Raw genomic sequence first — 18,533 nt, forward strand, 5'->3', positions numbered from 1 at the left:
TGTGTGTGCCAGCCCTCACATTGGCCCTAAGCATCTTGGCAGAGATACTACCAGCTTATGTCTGTGATATTTCTGCAAACACATAACCTTCAAAAGCTGCCACATATTCATTTGGATTTACTACCTTCATGGATGTGGAGTAAGCTGGCTTTCTCTATTTCACCAACTGCACTTTGCACTCAAAACACTAGGCAAGAGTAGCAGTTAAGAGTAATTCCCTCCTCACAATCACACATACACATTTGCATTTACTGAGGAAGATTTGATGCTGGGATCTCAGACAGATTACTAAAAGCAGGTTAACAAGCAGGCCAAACATAAATGCAGTCCTAGGTTTGCTTGATGATTGAATACCTTTCTAATTGCCCAGCCTTTAAAACTGGAGGTTTACAGTATCTACTAACACTAGCCAGAGATTGTTCAATCTGAAAGACTTTCTTTGTGCCCTGCTGGAATATCTTTGGAGTTTGAATTTCAGATGTCACTGTGGCTGTTCCTGACAGTTCTCTGGAGAAGGCTCACCACCCTTCTAGGTACTGAATGGTGATTTCCTCTCCTGCATCATTTGGGCAGATGCAGGTTGCGCAAGTTGGTACTAACAAGTCTGAGAGCGTGAAAGTTGAAAAGCTTTAGCTGCTTTGTTTCTAGCTTGCTGAACCTATGACTGCTTCCCATCTCCACCTGGGTAGAGCCTTTTGTCTGGTTTATTGATACATTCATGGTAAGTAGATCAGGCACTGGTTACACAGACTCACTGCAAAGGGTGAGACTGGCTGTGCTGCAAATTGTTTTTACAAAGAAAATGTGATGCAAAGAAGCTTTGTGACAGATTGAAGCCTAGTACAAGCTTTAGGGGTGCAAAGCCCTCAATAATATGGAGACTAATGTGTCGTATATTTTGAAAAATTCTGTTTTGCTTCTCCAGTCTTTTTTAGTTCTGTCATACTGCTATCAGTGATCAAATGTAATTGTGGAACCACTGATTCATTTCTGTCAGGTTACTCTTTAATGTCTCTATTTTTCATCTGGTAATATCCTAGGAGTAAAATGCTGTTTACTAGTTCAGAAGAAAAAAAACTTCCCAAGATCTGCAGATGAATGACAGGTGAATTAACTTTCAAATTCTTGACTTAGAAGTGTAAATGCTTTTTAAATAGGTCCAAATAATTTTTTCCTTTTCTTTCCATTCACTCTTTTTAGAATCAACCAGTTGCCCACATCATGTTCCTTGTAATTTTTTGTGTCTGTTTACAAAGCTACAAATTTGAGGGCTGGCTGTATTACAAATACCTTAGGAATTACAGAGAGCAAAAGAAAAATGGCCTGGAGAGCATGTTTAGTAGAGTTTAGAAGAAGTTTTAGTACTACCTGCTGTAGTTAACATCCAGAAGCTACATATCTGATCAATTCATTAGTCATACTGAAATCTAACTGTACTCTAATTTTCAGGTGCAAGTAATTTGATACCACACAAGATTATAGATCTTTCACTGCAGGGCCTTGTCTAATCAAGTTGGATACAGTAGTCAAATTATGGGAGTACCAAGGCATTTCATCCAGTATAACATTAATGTTGGGGGTAGGCACAATTCTGACAATTTATTGTTAAAAAAATATTTAATCACAATACATATTCCTGCTTGTGAGTCATAACCAAGTCTTTCCTCTTCCCTCAAAACCTCCAATGTAAGAAAGAGGTAATATTAACTGAAGTACCAGTGTGGGGTACGGGTGGGTCTTGTGCCTTTTCAAACACCTGTCCAAATGTGGTGAAAGCTCCCTGCACTACAAAGCGGTTCAAAAGTCTTTTTCCTTTCAAGTTTTAAAGATACTGTCATTCTTTTTCTGACCAGAAAATAAGTGCCATTTCTGGCTGATGGCACTGGAAGCTAAAGCATTTAGTGAGTTTCCTGTAGCAGAAAGGAAACTATCGGCTGTGTCAATACAACACACCTAACCAGTCTTGGCAACCTCAGCTGCTTATTGTTGTATCTCTATTGTTAGTCAATGAAGGTTAAACTTGGCTGTGAAATACTGCGATGTTATACTCTGAGATCACTGCTGGATTATAATTCAGGTACTTATCTTCTGAGAAATACAGAACTTTAAAATAATTAAGTCTTCTCTTGTAGGAAAGAAAACCACAGTTTGCTACTTCCCACTGGAACCAGTCTATACATTCATTCTCCTACTCAGCTTGACAGTGACAATAACTGGTTTTCTAAGACACACAGAAAATTCAGTTAATTTAATTTTAAGTATTAATACAATTCACTTCTTTCTGGATTTTGCAATGGATTCTCTAAGATTGTCAGTGAAACAAAATGTTCAGGCATGTCATAACAAGGCTTTTATGTTAAGAGGCAGCACAGTATTAGTCATCTCTTTCATTCAAATATGTTACCAAGATTTAATATTTATAATCTATTGTATAGCTCAGCAAAAATAAAAAGGAAAAAAGTACCAGTCACCTGACCTCAATTTAGCCTTAATTACATAGCCATCCTTTATAACAGTTATTCCCTAAGATAGTTTGCTGCTTAATGTGTATCAGATACTCAGGATGAAACATCACTGGTATTCACAAAAAAGGTTTACTTGCATTTCACAGTCTGCAATGTCCTTTCCACGTAGCAGTCATACAGGAACTTTTACTATGTGTAGATATTTTGAAGGATCATGTTGATAATGATACTGAGATTATGCTATGTCTGTTAATGACCTGTCTTCCAGTTTTTTAACATTGTTTGCAGTGTGTCTTTTAAATACATGGCTCAAACATTCTGATACAAGTTGGTGTTTAAGTGCTAGATCCTAATTTCAAAATTAAAAATGCTGAACAAGGTAAGTCTTCTGTACAATCTAAGTACTTCCTGTAGCTGCTTTTAGGTATCATGATTTTTTCCTTTTATTTCTGAGAGTGTGTGGGTGTGCAGAAAACAATGATTTTATGCTAAGATTCGCTTTTGTTTCTTAACAGATTGGGAAATACCCCATGACTTCAGGTAGAAAACTTATTCTTCCTTATTTTTTTTTTTTTTTTTTTTTAACTAAAAAGCTATTAGCATTTTTAGCTACTCCAACCCATTCCTTTGTTTGAATATGTGTTATACGGCAGTTTTAACAGTTATATCTTTTCATTCCATAGCCTGGATGACACTGAGTTACTGAAACTGGAGAATCTCTTTGGGATTTTTTCACAGTCTATCCTGGTTTTCTGTTAATTTTACAAAAAAGCGTTCTGACCCTTTTTGGAAACAAACAACAAAAAAAGTAACCCCAAATTTTAACTTGAGATGACAAGAATAATATTCTGTTCACTTAAATGTATGGGCATCCTGCGGGGGAACTTTGGATTTCCCAGCCCACACCAAACAGGACTGTCATCTGATTTTGTAATGTAGGTTTGTTTGACTGTAGTTTTCAGGCATTCAAAATCTCTGTGTTTCACAGAAAGTGTGTCATCCTTGGTAAGCAAAGAAGAAAGGCAGTGCTCAAGCTTTGTGGCTGCTTGTTTGGTTTTGCATATGCCTGTAGCTTGTTGTTTTGTTGGTTTTGCTTAGTGAAACACAGTTGGAACCCCCCCTAACTTTATAAAGCAGGTTCTCTGCTTTATAGGACTTCCATGTAAACTCTGTAGGATATCCTACATCCTAAATGGTCTCTGACTTTTTGAGTCAAATGGATGGTCCAAAAGAATGGCTTACAACAACTTTCCCCCTGCCCCAGTCTGTATTCTTCTGTATTTGTGCAGAATTATCTCCTTTCATTTACAAATGATGAGCAAGTCAGTATCCAGAGGTGGTGCCTTTTGATACACTTGCAGAACAATTTACTTTACATAGGTGACTCTTACATTCTAATAAAAAAATTTAATTTTTGTTATCTTTTCTTAGAACTTTTCCCTGCTTTTCTTTCTATGCTGTCATTTTATTTCCTTCTAATTGTAAAAATCTGTTTTCTTCTGGATTGGAGAAATCCTTGGTATGTCAAGTGTTACCTTTAGCAGGGAAATCACAGTGTAAGGGTAGTGTAAGGTGGAGTGTTCTACACAGAGCACAGAAAAGTCTTACGTTTTAAAGGAAAAGTGTTAGATCAGTCCTTGTGCTGGACAAAGTCATTGTAGGCTCCTGACCAGGGAACTGTGGCTGTGAAATGGTGGCTGTAGTGCAGAGTCTCTGGTCATTCCAGGGATTATTAAGTAATGGGCAGTAATAAGCATGTCAAAGCCATAGCACTGGTTTGCAACCACTTTGCCCATTAAGCACTCCAGTTTTCTGTTGATTGTGGCACAAGAGGAATAGACTCTACCTCTAACTCTGTTTCTCTAGATATTATCAGATGGTCTGTCAATTTGAAGAGAAACTGAACAGTATCTTTTTTATTATAAGCATGTGCAGGATGAAAATTTTTTCCCTAATATGAAATGATTTAATTTAGTCATCTCTGGCTTCACTTAAAATACCAATTTCTGTAACTTACTCATCACAAAAAAAACCAGCTCTTGGTGACTAATATTGATTGTACTGTGAGATTCTCAGCACATATTTAAATATGTGGTTTTAAGAATAAATAATTGTAGCAAATGAATGCAAACTAATAAAGTTGTTTCTAGACGGAAGTAATTTCTTGAGGGAAGTATTGTGGCAGATGTTTCTTTGATTGTTTATACTCTTTGCCCGAGAATGTGTTTTGAATTGTGACACAAAGTAAAAGTAAATTATAGAAAATGGGTGCAAAATTAAGACAAAGCTTATTTTTTGGAATTCAAGCGCAGGCTTCACCAGAATTACTTTAAACTAGTCCAGAAGAAGAATCAGGCCTTTTGTTTTCACATCAAAGCAAACTTTGAACCTGATTTTTCATTTTATGAAGGAGGTTTTGATATACCATGTGGGACTACAAATAGCAAAGATGAGTAGGTGTGCATCCAAGTCACTATAATTGCTGTCTGTGAATTGATGCATATTCTGGAACTGTAGCCTTTTGGATGGTGACTATATTAAACTTCTCCTCTCAGATTAGCTCCTAGAAGAATATAAATAACAAGTCAGGTATTGTGGAGTGATTAGGGCCATGCAGGGCAGGATATATGTAAAATATGTTCAGTGCCCACCTTGAGACAGCAGTTCTGCTGTTTGCTTCAGAGTTTTATGACAGTTCAACTGCATCTGAAAATGATGCAGAATGAATGTAATGAAGAACAGAAGAAATAGGCTCTCCTTGTACTAAGGTGTAGCAGCAAATGTTAGGGAATGCTCTGCCTTGTTTTAGCTGTCGGGGAAAATGGGATCCTAATAGATCCTTCTCCAGAGGAAGAAGGGAGAAAAGAATTGTTCAAGAAACTCAGAAAACTTTCTGTGATTTTTTTTTTTTTTTTTTTTTTGTATTCTTGGTTATTCTTTGTCCTTCTTGTATACCTGAAGATACTCAACTCCAAACCTAAGAAAATCCTAACAAAGTGCTCGTGCTGTTTGGATTTGAAAAATGAGTACAATGTGTGTAAGACAGCAACTCAACCCATGGAAGCTCATGCATTTTAAGTTGTTCAGACTAATTATATTTTCACAATGTCTCTGCTTTGATTTAGGCTTTAGCTGTGAAGAGTTTGGTGAACCAAATAAGAACATTTATGATACTAATAAACAGTGAAGCTGGAAAGAAAAAAGCATCCAGAAGCCAATAAAAGAAAGTGTGAGGTAGATTGACAAATCTTTTTTTGTACAATGAACTTGCAAATATAACACTCTGTGGCCACATTGGAAGAACAAATAAAAAAAAATGACCAACAATTGTTAAAAGCAAAACAAAAGCTTACAGAATTCATACAATTATTCCCAGAGTTAGGTGAAATAAAAGTCTGAGGCAATCTCGGCTAACAAACACTGAGGAGGTCATGGGTTGAATGTCAGTCAGTCATTATGTATTAGATCCAGTACATCTGCTGCAAGAGATGCAACCATCCAGACACTCTTCAAAAAGTGAGTGAAGATTTTAAGTTTTCCCTTCTGCAAAGAGAATGGAAAGTTCTTTTTTTTTTTTTTTTCTTTTTTTTTTTTTTTTTTTCTTTTAAAGGTTTGTAAGTTTCTAAAGATCCAAATAGCTTTACAATCATTAGCTCTCACAAGGTTCAATGGAGGCAGGCAGTATTATAAAAAGTGTATAGAGAAATTGTGGCATGCACTTACAGGCTAAATTGTGGAATGGTTTGAACTTGTGACACTCTGCCTGTGCCTATACTAGTCCCATTAAAGTGCTTCTGGGAGGCTTGTCTTGAACTTGCCTTTCCCAGGACTCAGGAATCTTATCTGTCTTTGTGGCAGGTGCCATTAGGACTCTTTTACAAAGAAAACCAGAGTTCAGAGGGTAGATGGGACAGTTTGAGGTCCAGAGCCCTTTCACACTGCATGCAACTGCTTTCTGTTTTGAATATGGCTGGAGAGTGCTCTTTATGTCAAGGTTTTCCCTAATTACAGGAAATCCTCTCCAAAACTGGCCCTGGGGGTACTCTAGATCTCATCTCCTGTAGCCAGGTACCAATTTTGGCTTTGACAGCATTCTTGGAGCATTACCTGCAACAATGCAGATGTATCCATAATGCTAGATTTTCAGGGAGAGTGAGCACAAAACATGTCAGGAACAGACAAAAGATTGGGGTAAAAATATACACTCCTGTCCAAACTGCTAGAAGACATCAAAGATATAAAACAAAAAGCTCTGTTTTGGCACAGTTCTTAGAAAATGTGGTAATAAGAAATACAGCTAATAATTCTGCATTAATGGAAGTCAAATAGCTTTTTAGAATTTTGGTTGCACCAAAGAGGTTTTCTTTTTTGCTGCCCTTAGCAAACTTGAAGCAGTGACTAGTATGTAAATGAAGAAGTGAGGAGTTTAATAAAAAGAAAGCATTATATTCTATGTGGAATAAAGGCTCATAATATTTTGTATTCATCACATTTTTTGCTTATGCTCCTTATGGACATATAATTAACCTTACAGTTTTGTTTCATGTTTGTTTTTTTTTGTTGTTGTTGTTTGTCTTTTTTTTTTTTTATACCTCTTTGAATAGTAAATCTTCTCAAATGTGAACTATGAGACTGAGTTAGATATCCCCTGCATAAAAGCACAGTCCTGATAGTTTTAATGTTGCATGGTAAAATATTACAGGGTTAGAGAAGGTTTATTATTCACTTTGGAAGGCAAATACACAGGTGTATCCAGTTCTACTATTTTTTTTTCTTTTCATTTTGCCAGTCTTCATTTTTTTTATAAATGTTAAAACTTTGATTTTTAAATAGTTGTCCTCATGGAGCAGACTTCAGACTGGTGACTAAATTCAGATAGCAGAAAATTTCTTTAACGTGCAGTAAACAGGCACTAGTTAAACTTTGTGGGGCTGAAAAGATATGGCAATTCCTGAAAAATCTTCAAGCAGGAAATCTTGTCCCTGACTGGATAGCGTAAAAGGTCAAAAGAGGAAGAGATTTTAACTGTGTATAAAATTGGATATTTAAAGCCTAAATAATTTTTTAGAAGTTTCTGGTGACAATGTTTTCTGTCTGTCTTAGTCTTCTAACATACAATAGGGTGAATCTGCTGACAGACACAACCATCTCTCCTCTCTCCATGAAATTATGGGAAGACCGCAGATGAGCAGCTATGAGGTAAAGCCTCCCTTGAAAATCCACAGTAGGATCTGAAAAGTGGATCAAAACTGCTTCATTCTCCTCAGGCAATGTTTCAGAAGGGAAAAAAATAGAAGAAGGAAAGAAAAGAAAAAGAAAAAAGGTAGTCCTTGAAAATAAATAATCTACTTCCAAACACCTCCAAGCAGCAAGACTGATGACTATTGTTTTCCTTCTGTGTGGCATTATCTCGTGGCTTCTTACATGTACTGGTTTTAGACATGATGCTGTTTTTTTGCATACTGATTGTTCTATATCTTATTATGAAATACTTCATGTTCTCTGTGCAACATACTGGCAACTAGTATGCCTAACACAGTTTAGGGAGGAGAAGGTGCTTAGAAGTTACAGACCTTCACTTCTGGACAACCAAGTCCTGTATTTGATAGGAATCCTTAATCTTAATTGGACCTCAGCTCCCAACTCTGTAAAGAAAGAATAAAACCAGCATGTTAATACATGCTCACTAATATATGCAAACAATACCTTTTTGGATCCTTCTTGAGACAAAGCTCCCCAAGAAAAATCACCACTGGTTTTGGAAGGTTAAATTATAGCCCTCACTGTAAGCATCTATTACTGAACCAATGATTATGCTAGTAGTAGTCATAACCATTTAGGTATGAAGGCCTGTAGCCAAAATGTTGATGCTACTCTTATTGTTGTAAGACCTTTCCTGTGTTTCCAAGAAAGCTTTGCTGTGCAGAGAAGAATCTCCTGACCTAAGCTTTTAAAAAGATTGGCAGACTGTTCTGAGTGGGAGGGTGCATGAGAGCAAAGGATAAATATTTGCAATACAATGGAGATAAAGAGGAGGCTGGAAATGTTACTGCAGCATCAAGGCTTTATTTTACTTTTGAATTTGGGTAAGTGCCAAAAGGACTAAATCAGCACACTGGAAAATGTAAGAATGAACTTTCTTAGAAAAAAAGATAAGTTACTAACATCAGGAGTACAAATTTTATTCTGAATGTGACTCTTGGAATTTTTTCTTTTCTGAACCTGAAGTAATACTAATGGAAAAAAATATTGTGTTTTGATTTCTAGCCCATATATATCTGCCTTTATAATTTACATAAGTATTGTAGTGGAATATTAACTTCCATTATTTATGAATCTATTGAACTTTGCAAAGATGTGCTGACAGTTGAAGGATTATAATTGTAAAGGCAGTTTGGTTCACATCATAAATATCCTAAAAGGTCACATACTACCTTACAGTAACATCTGAAGGAGAATGAGCTTAAAGTCAGAGTTGTTTCTGTCAATTCAGTAAAAGTTTCACGAACATTATCATTCTAGAAATCAAAAAGTACCAATTCATCACCCTGTGGGAATATTTTTATACAAGTTTTTGTGAAGTGTTGTGCTTCCATGTATATTGTGTTACTATGTGGAGTCCCTCCTTTTGGTTCCTACAGGACCACTTCACTCCAGGTTTACCAAAGAACAGAACTGTGATCACAGCATTCAGGCTACCTTCATACAGCAGGCACATTGCAATATCAAAATCAATTAGATTCTTAACATATTTGTTCTGATGTCTACCTACCCTTGAAATACCATAAATAAAGAAAGGTACTCAGTGTTTTCTGGCAATTGGGTCAGCTTTACATTGTGTAAGGTGAGAAGTCTGAAATATGGAAGCAAGGAAACTTACTGTTTACCTGAAAACCTTATGCTGTGTCAACAATGCCAAGCCCGTACAGCGGTTCAGTCTAACTAGTTTAGATGTGAGTTGTTTCCATTGAAGAGACATCACCACACCGGTATCATCACATGATTGTATCATTGAAAAAACTTTTACTAGGCCATGGATAAAACATTCACAAGTAAAACTTCAAAGAGTTATTACAAGTGCACTGACTATAGTAACTAATCTTAATTCATTTGTAGTAACTCTTCATTTGTTTTTCTTGATAATCCAATGGCAAATAGTAAATTATCATTTCCATTCCCCTGTTTGCAACAGAGAGGGAATAATAAGGCATTTATTAACTTGGTGTATTAAAATGGATGGATAGTTGATACTGAAAAAATCAGGATATTTCTTTGCATTAAAAAAGGGTGCCTGCAAAATTTCTTGCGAACTCAGTTTTCCATGTTGTGATAGCTTCCATAATAAAAACTACTAGCACAGATTTATAAGGACTCTCCATTATAAAGGTAGGAAGGAGATTGACAAATATGAACTGATGCATTTTGGTCAGACTATTGAGTTTACCCGAGGGAGTTTGAAACAGCATGCTACACTGCCATTCGTTGCCAGCAACTAAGAATATAGGCCCCATGTCTATACGAATCATATGCAGACGTATTTTTGTTTACCACTGTTGGAATGAAAGTCAGAAACACACTATTTTTTAGTTAAGCATTTCCTAACTGTAAGGCTTTCACACTTTATAATTATTTCCTATAATTTAAAGGACCAGTCTGCTGCTGCAGAACAAAGCAGTTGGTCTTTAGTAGCTGCTAACAGTCTGTATGCTGCTGTGTAATGTGTGCTAACAGAGCAGAGTCAAGTAGAGGGCCTGTATTGTACTGTCTGGCTTTGAACAAACTCACCTATTCAAATATGGGGAGCTGAAGTATCCCTATTCATGAAAAAACTTGGCGATATTATTTTTTAAGTACATACATTCTTTTATGGTTTTGGCACTTCCATTATCATGCAAGACAATTTATTTTTGCTTTCTAGCAGCAGAAGGCATGCAGATCAATTGCAAATTGCAATATTCCTGGTTTTGGGTTAATTAAAATGCTGCAAACTTACCAGGGGAAAACAACAAAACCCCAGAAACCTGTGTTTCTCTTTTTTTCCCTCTCATAATTGAAAATAAGACCAAGAAACCAGTGGGTTCTCAGAGGTGATGGTGTAAACTACTTGGGCTAAGGGAATAGCAAAGAGAAATACAGGGCTGTCCAAGTGAAACTTTACAGAAATTTAGATAAATAAGATCAAGAAATCAAGATGGAGCCACAACATCAGATTACTATACTCAAACACTTTCTTTCCTTAGGAAGCAGTTTGTGATACAAACCCACAGTTCTTAGTGAAAATGTGTGCTTATTGATTCCTCTTAACTATTTCAGAATCAGGATTACGCCCACTAACTTCAGTGGAACTACTTGTTAGATAAAGGATGACAAATCTGGTCCTAAAGTGGTAGACTCTCTTGACGAATGTGCATCCTAATTCTCCATGACATTTAAGTGACTGAAACATATGTACAGAGAGAATAAAATGCCAAAATGTGTTGCTTTGCCAAGTTGCCACAGTTGGAAGCTTTCAGTAAATTTCCATGTGTTTGTTGATAAATCCTCCATTTTGAATAAAACATTATTTCATTTTTAGAGTAGATTTACAGTGAGAAGCCCTTAAGGCTAAGCAATACCTTGCTTTTTTTGAAACACCTGTGAAAGAAAATGTTTTTACTTTTGTCCTGGTATCTGCAAGAAATATGATTTTTCTGGTAGCTAACTTATTTGCTATACAAATTTATTTTTTTAAAAGCTCGGAGGCAAATATCAGTTCAAAGGTCTTAAATGTTTATTGCTAGAATTAGAAATGAGCTTGGTTAATTGTTAAACAATTTACAATTTCCTGGGTGATTCAGTACATCACAGGAGATAAGTAACCCTGATTAGCAACTCAGAAATAATTGAACAGGATAGATTACAAAAGCAAGCTTAAAATGCAAAGAACATAACAGGCATTAACTCTAACATAAAAACTATTATCTTTACATTTCATTATAACATTTTTTTAAAGTGTCATTCAACAGTGTGTTTCAAAGCTTGCTGAGGTTATTGAAAATACACTGAGAAGGCAGCTAATACCTGGAATTAAAACATAATTAAATTATGTAACTTTACAGTAGTCAAGAGAGAGATCTATGCACTCTAATTAAAATTTAATACTGTGAAACAATAACAAACAATTATAATTACTATTAGATTGCTCAACAACACTAGTTAACATCACACCAGCTCCTTCACATCCCTAACAAGTGATTCTGTGATGCAGTTCACATGGCACAGCAAGTCCTGAACTAACAATGCTATAGCTGTTTCATCTGTCAGAAACCTTGTATAAAGCAGGTGGCTCCGTAAAGGCTATACAAAGAGTCACAACATTTGGAAACCAAAAGTATACTTTTCTCAGTTAAAAAATCCATTCCCATGTGCATCTATTAACCTCTTACCCTCTAAATCTGTGTCTTCTATCAACTCAACCTGCAAAATCAATCAGACGTATACCTAGGATGGGAGGGAGAGCCACAATAGCTCTCAGCAAGGGGCTGTGCTCTCTGACCGCAGCTACTAGCAGATGCCCAGAGAAGATGTAAAGACATGGTAAATATGCAGTTTATACCTCCAGAATATTCTCTCAGTATTCACCACTGTGACTTAAGAGCTTCTTATTTATTAAAGTAAGCAGAATCCAGGTTCATGCCTGGATGTTGGCAGAATCATATAGCAGTTTTTGGAAACATTCCTAATGTATTGCCCCTTTCAAATAGTGAGCAGTGGACCTCTTGGTGCTCTGAGGGAAACCTCATTGCCCCAGTGAACCTTTCTTTCTGTCACTGTGTTCTTAAGGTCACTCCCTTTTTTGCTTTTATGGACCAGTATGTATTGTTTGTGACTATTAACTTCTAACAACAGATTGGTTCCTTTTCCTTTTCATTAACAATATTTCTAAAAATAAGCAGCTTTATTTTCTGTCCTGGAGGTACCTCTTCAGTGTAGACATTGCCTCTGCTACTTGATGAAAAACCTTGGAGTTGCAAGGAAAATAACTAAAAAATTGGAAGGCTAGATTGGTTTGCTTACCAGTTGTTTTATGAAGTTTGAAAATTTGCAGCATCTCAGACCAAGTGAAGGTTCAGTCTGAGAGACAGCTGAGTATTTTTCTGCAGAAGTTTATAGAAATTAATTGTAGACAATTTAGTTACAGAAAGAAAATCAAAGATTTTGAAATGTCATACTGGCCAAGCTTTTTATGTATTATGGCTACTATAGTTAATATGCTATACCTAGATAGGTAGAGAATATAGGTCTTTATATGTGTATCTGTCCACTCAGCCCTACAGCTAATATCTATCTGTATGATATCATAGAAAATATTAAGAAAACAAGGAAATATTTGTGCTACTCATTATTATTATCTATCAATAAGTATGTTAGTAAATCTCATTTACTAAGAAAGGAAGAGGTGCCTGGTCCAAAAATCATGGATTCTGCAGTGTTATTAGTCTGATGGCACGTATGGTCCTCGCCTCCTGCTAAATCCTCTGTATCTTATCAGCAACAATTACCTGCCTTCTGACTTACTGGAGTTATCAGTCTTCTTACCTGTTCTCTTCTAACATTTCATCTTGCTCCTTACATTCCAACCACCTTTCCCCCCCTCAAATTAGACTGAAGTCTCAGTCTGACTAATAGAGTCATTATAACTTAGAGCAACAGTTCTTGAACTGTACTTAGATTGAGATCAGTGGCTTCTGAATGAGAACTTGGGTCCCTCAGAGATGGTATATCCAGCTGTATCGCTGTGTATGAACGTATTACTGTCTCTTCTGAGCCTTGTTCTTATCTATTAATAAATCATTAAGGTAATTTTGTCAGGTATTTCAAAAGCTCTTGTAAACTGGAAAACCTAAAATGTAAATAGATTAATCACAATTTGTCCAAATATTCTATTAAAGATGTGTTAAACAGATGTGGTCACTTCCCTGTTCCACATATATTTTCTTTTTGATATTTTTGCCAATATCAATCCTATTAGCATTTAATTCACCAGTATGACTGCAAAAAGCTGGATATTTGCATTAATGAAGGAGAAGTTAGTACATGTAGTGGATCCAGAAGCTCCTTGTAAAATCTATGTAGTCAATGAGCAGATGAAAGACAATTTTACCAAATGTACATCAAGTCATTAATCAAAGTTAAAAATACACGCCAACTTCTGATGTATGTAATGAGTGAAGAGTGATGGTGTTTTAGAAACCTCTTTTAAAATTTTTTCAAATTAAAAGTTTCAATGTACTTATCATGCTGGAAATAGTATTACTTCTTGCTTGCATCTTGCTTTTGTTAGTTGGGTCAGCATCTAATTTTCAGCACACACAGTGCTAACCGTGCTACTTAACTGTTCATGTTCTTACCAACCTCTGCCTTGGGGAAGGCCAACCTGTTGTCTTGGCTGACAATCTCATACGGCAACCTGAGCCAAGAAGACTGCAGCACTAGGGATGTCATCTGCAGAGGAACCAGCTAATGTCCCAGAGAGGACACTGCCCTCTCACTGTATAGACTAATCATAGCAAACACACGCCCCTGCAGATACACCTCCTTCAAGAAGCCTGGCCCTGGCAACTGACACAAGGCTACACATGGGATTGACTGGGATTGACTGATTAGGGATTAAATACTGTTTGTTTGGTTGGTTGGATTTTTTTCTGTTTTGCCCCTAAGCAGAGATGAAGCTACTTCAGAGTAACCTACTCTGAAATTAAACATCTAATATAATATTGAGTGTTTGGTTTTACTACACAGTAGCTTAATTTCTGTGCATTTCATAGTATCATGCTAGCTTTTAATTAATTTAAGGCTCAATTTTAAAAATATTAACACATGAAGAAATCTTTTCTAAATATATTTATTATTTGAAATGATCCCAAGTGGCAAAGAAATTTGGATTTCAAACAAGGACTTTCACAACACTCAGGGTTATCAGAATCAAGAGTTGTGGTTCAAGCCATTCTAATAATGACTATTTACAGAAGAGATTGTGATTCACAAAAAGAGCTTTCAAGCCAAACTGTAGCAATATATTTCTAGAAAGTAGCTAGTTTCTTTTCAGTTGTCAGCTTCTCACTATGATCAAAAAGAGTTCAACAGCAGTGATTTGTAGCACTCTACATTTTCATCAATGCTTCATAATTCATCAGTTTCAAACCTAAATAATACTGTATCCCACTGCAAATGTTCCTATAATCCTTTCCGCCTTCAGTGACCTGATCTGCAGAACCACAGGGGAAAAATCCCCACTGTTCAACACTAAATATAAATCCTGCATGAAACAGATGTCTTCCCTTTATCTTTTCCATTGCTTTGTTATTGCATTTAATGATCTGTCTATGATTTCACTTATTTTATTTCTTTTAATAACCAAGGAAGTCCAGACAAATCCACTGTAATACACTCATCTCTTTGAAGTCTCCCACTTTATAATTATAAATAAAATAATGCTAAGGAATATAAAAAAAAAACCCACGAAGTTTAAGGGAGCAAATATGCAATATATTTGTGATATTATACTCCACTGTACCTAGCTGTTTATTATAATCCTCCCTCTTTGAGTGTCATACAAGAACACCAATTGGTGTCAAATATTGTTACTATAATTTTATGGTGTCATTTATGCATATTGCTGGAGATATTTTAAATATTGAATATTTTTGTTTAAAAATGTTATTCAAAGAGAAAAAGAGATATATCCAGGATGTATATCTCCTTTCCCGGTGCTCATCTCTTTAATACTTGATTGATATACTCACTAGGTCTGATTTTCAAAAGAAATGAAAAAGCAAGGCAGGAATCTGAATGTCCTACTTTCCTGAAATCCCTGCTATTTCCTTAGTTTTGTTGAAATTTTCAGCATATCCTGCAGAGTTTTTCAAGGTGTTGGCTTCCTTATCAATGTCAGAATTCACTATGTATCTGAGAATTATCTCTTACCTCTCCTTGTTCTATGTGGCAGTGGATTCCAGAATACCCTATCAGTCTTCATCCTTCAGAAAGACCCTCAGCATGTGTTACAGCTGGATTTGAAATGTTTTTATTTCCTGCACAGAATTATGGCCAAGTAATGAGCTAGAGTCCTCAGTTCTGTAAGGTGTGGGTAAGCTGAGAGGGGACTGAATTCAAAGGAGATGCACAAAGTCTGTCTGGAATGGAAATAGGATCCCACAGAAACCCCATGGATTCAAAGGGCACCTCATCACCCTCCCTAATCTCTACTCTTGTTCAGAGAACAAGGCTACTGCAGCAAGTCATTTGTAGGTCCTTGAACTTGTGCAGCTTGGTATAATTGAGATATTAATTTAATATCTATATAATTTAGAGAAACAAGTCTTACTAGAGAAGATCCTTTAGGGATCCCATTGTGAGGCTCAAACACGCTGAGTCTGTTCTAGTTAGTACCAGAGGCCAGAGCCCACTGCCTGGCCCCACATCAGGTGATGTGGCCAATTTGCATTGACATGTCCTAGATTTCTTCTGCCCAAAACAGGATGGTCACATCCAAAATCTTGTTCTGAACATATGGCATCCCCTGAAATGCGACCAGCAGAAGGACAGAGGGTTGGCCATTAGCATATCTAACAGAAGTTAGACAGGTAGTGTAAATTAAGTTAGAAGAATTGCGTTGTCTCTGTGATAGTTTTCCAGATGCAGGGCAAATTATGCAGGGATGTTTGAAATGTCTTAAAAATAAGAATTTCTCAAGTATTAACCAGATGGGAGATAGACAAATCAAAGGATAATTCCTGTTGAAAGGGACCACAGGAGGTCGTGTCTCCAACCTCCTGCTGAAAGCAGGGTCAGCTTTTGGATCAGACCAGGCTGCTCAGAGTTGTGTTTTCAGTTCAGTTGCATTCTGACTACCCCCAGGGATGAAGAGTATGCAGGGTCCCTGGGCAGGCTGCTCCACTGCCTGGCTTCCTCATGGGAAAAAGATTTTCCTCATGGCCAGTCTGACCCTCTGCTGCTGTTTCAGTTTAAGCCCATCGTCTCTCTTCCTCACACCACTGTGAAGAGCTTGCCTCTGGTTTCTTGATACCCTTCCTGCAGGGCTGGGCAGGCTCTGCCCCAGGACCGCTGAAGTCATCTCTTCTCCAGGCTCTCAGTATGTCCTCACGGGGTGGTGCTGCAGCCCCTGACCATCTTGGTGGCCCTCTGCTGAACTTGTGGCAGTTTGTCGATCTCTCTCTTTTGAGGGGGAACAAAACCGGACATGGTCTTCCAGACACGGCCTAACAAGTGCAAGGGAACGATCCCCCTCCCCGCGAGCTCCGGGCCGTGTCCCCGCTGCCCGGCCCGGGTGGCCGCTGGCCGTCCCTGCTGCCGGGGCAGGCCTGGCTGGTGCCCAGCTCGCTGCCCACCGGGCCCCGGGGCCGCTCGGCAGAGCTGCTCCCCAGGCCGGGCCCAGCCGGGGCGGCTGCCGGGGCTCGTCCCCCCGCGGCTCGGCTCTGCCTTTGCCCTGCTCAATGTCATGAGGTTCTTATGGCCCACTCCTCCAGCCTGTCCAGGTCTCTGACCTAAGTGGACAGTGTATGCTCTTTGTCTAGTGTTTAAATTAATCCTGTTAATTTTTTTTCCATTTTCTCCTTTAGATTCCTCTATCAATCTTCTCGTGTCCTTCTCCCCTCTTGCAAGCCTCTGTCATTCATGACCACTGAACTCCTCCAGATACTTTCCGGCTTTTGCTAGGCTTCGTTGCTTCTGAGTCTGTGTCTCCCGATGTCTCTGAGGGCATGAAGTATCTTCTGCTGTTTCAAAATGTTGTGTGAGCTATTTATTATGATATGAAGGGGGATTCACTGGCATGATTTAATGGTTATTTAGATAAGAGGTTAAAAAAAAAAGTTTTAAAAACTGTGGAAAACAGCCACCCCACTTTCAAAAAAAATTTTAGAAAGAGCAAACATGGTCCTTTTACCTAACCGGAACATGCTTTTGCCATAACACAAGCCATTCCTTGCTACTGGCAATATCTGCTCCTACAAGATCTGAAATAAGTGACGTCTTTCTAGCTGGAAAACCGGTAGATTGGATTGGCAGCTTGTGAAAGCACAACATACAGAAGAAGGCAAGAGCTTGATATATTTGCTGACATTTCATCTTTGTTCTTGTATTTCTTAGACAGACAAATAACTGTGGCATGCAGATGCATAAGGAAACCTTTTTAAAAAGAGCAGTGAATCAGTGTTCGAGACTGATGTTACATATGATGACAATGTCTTGGCTCTTTACAGTATTTCTTCTGTCTGAAACACTGTTCTGTATGTCATTTCCCATAGCTTGTTTACCTCAAGTCCCCTTTTCTCTAGTTTTCTTATGTAACAAAGCACTCTAAAATATACTGCTTATACTGTTCTGTTCTCTTACACTGTCACTAGTGTCCTCCCTCCCACACATATGCATCTTTAATATACAAAATTTTAAAAGTGGGAGCAGTAGCTTGGAGGTCAACATCAAGCCATTCAATCTGCTTCCCTAAGGAGAGCCATTGTTAGCTGCACAAATATAGATGCATGCGAATAAAGATGCTAATGCTTCATTACCACCTCAACAGAATAATTGGTACTCTAATTTACATCCTCCCAACACTATCTATCTATCAAGGTGTAATGAGATATTTAACATGTTGTTACTCTATGTATGCACATGTTTTATACATAACAACCTGTTATCTGTCAGCTTAAACCAGCACTGTACACTACAATTAGATTTTTTCCCCTGTAATTATCTTAACATATGTCTGGGCAACCCCAGTAAAGTCAAATAATATGCACTGGATATAAATCATGACAGAATAAGGCCATGAACTCTTTTAGTTTGGTATTTTATGTTATTTCGCTTTCTTGAAATTCCAGATACTTAAGACAAATGGATTTTTAAAATGAAAAACCTATTCATTCTTCTAAGCAGATGGCATAATACTCATAAATGCCTTCTTTACATTCTTATTCAGCAGGAATAAAATAAGCCATCCAGCAGAGTAGAACATGGATGAATATGTATTTCTCAATGGCTCCCATTTTTATTTCTGCTGAAGTT

Source organism: Falco naumanni, chromosome 5 (genome assembly GCF_017639655.2).
Source record: "Falco naumanni isolate bFalNau1 chromosome 5, bFalNau1.pat, whole genome shotgun sequence".
Lineage (NCBI taxonomy): Eukaryota > Metazoa > Chordata > Aves > Falconiformes > Falconidae > Falco > Falco naumanni.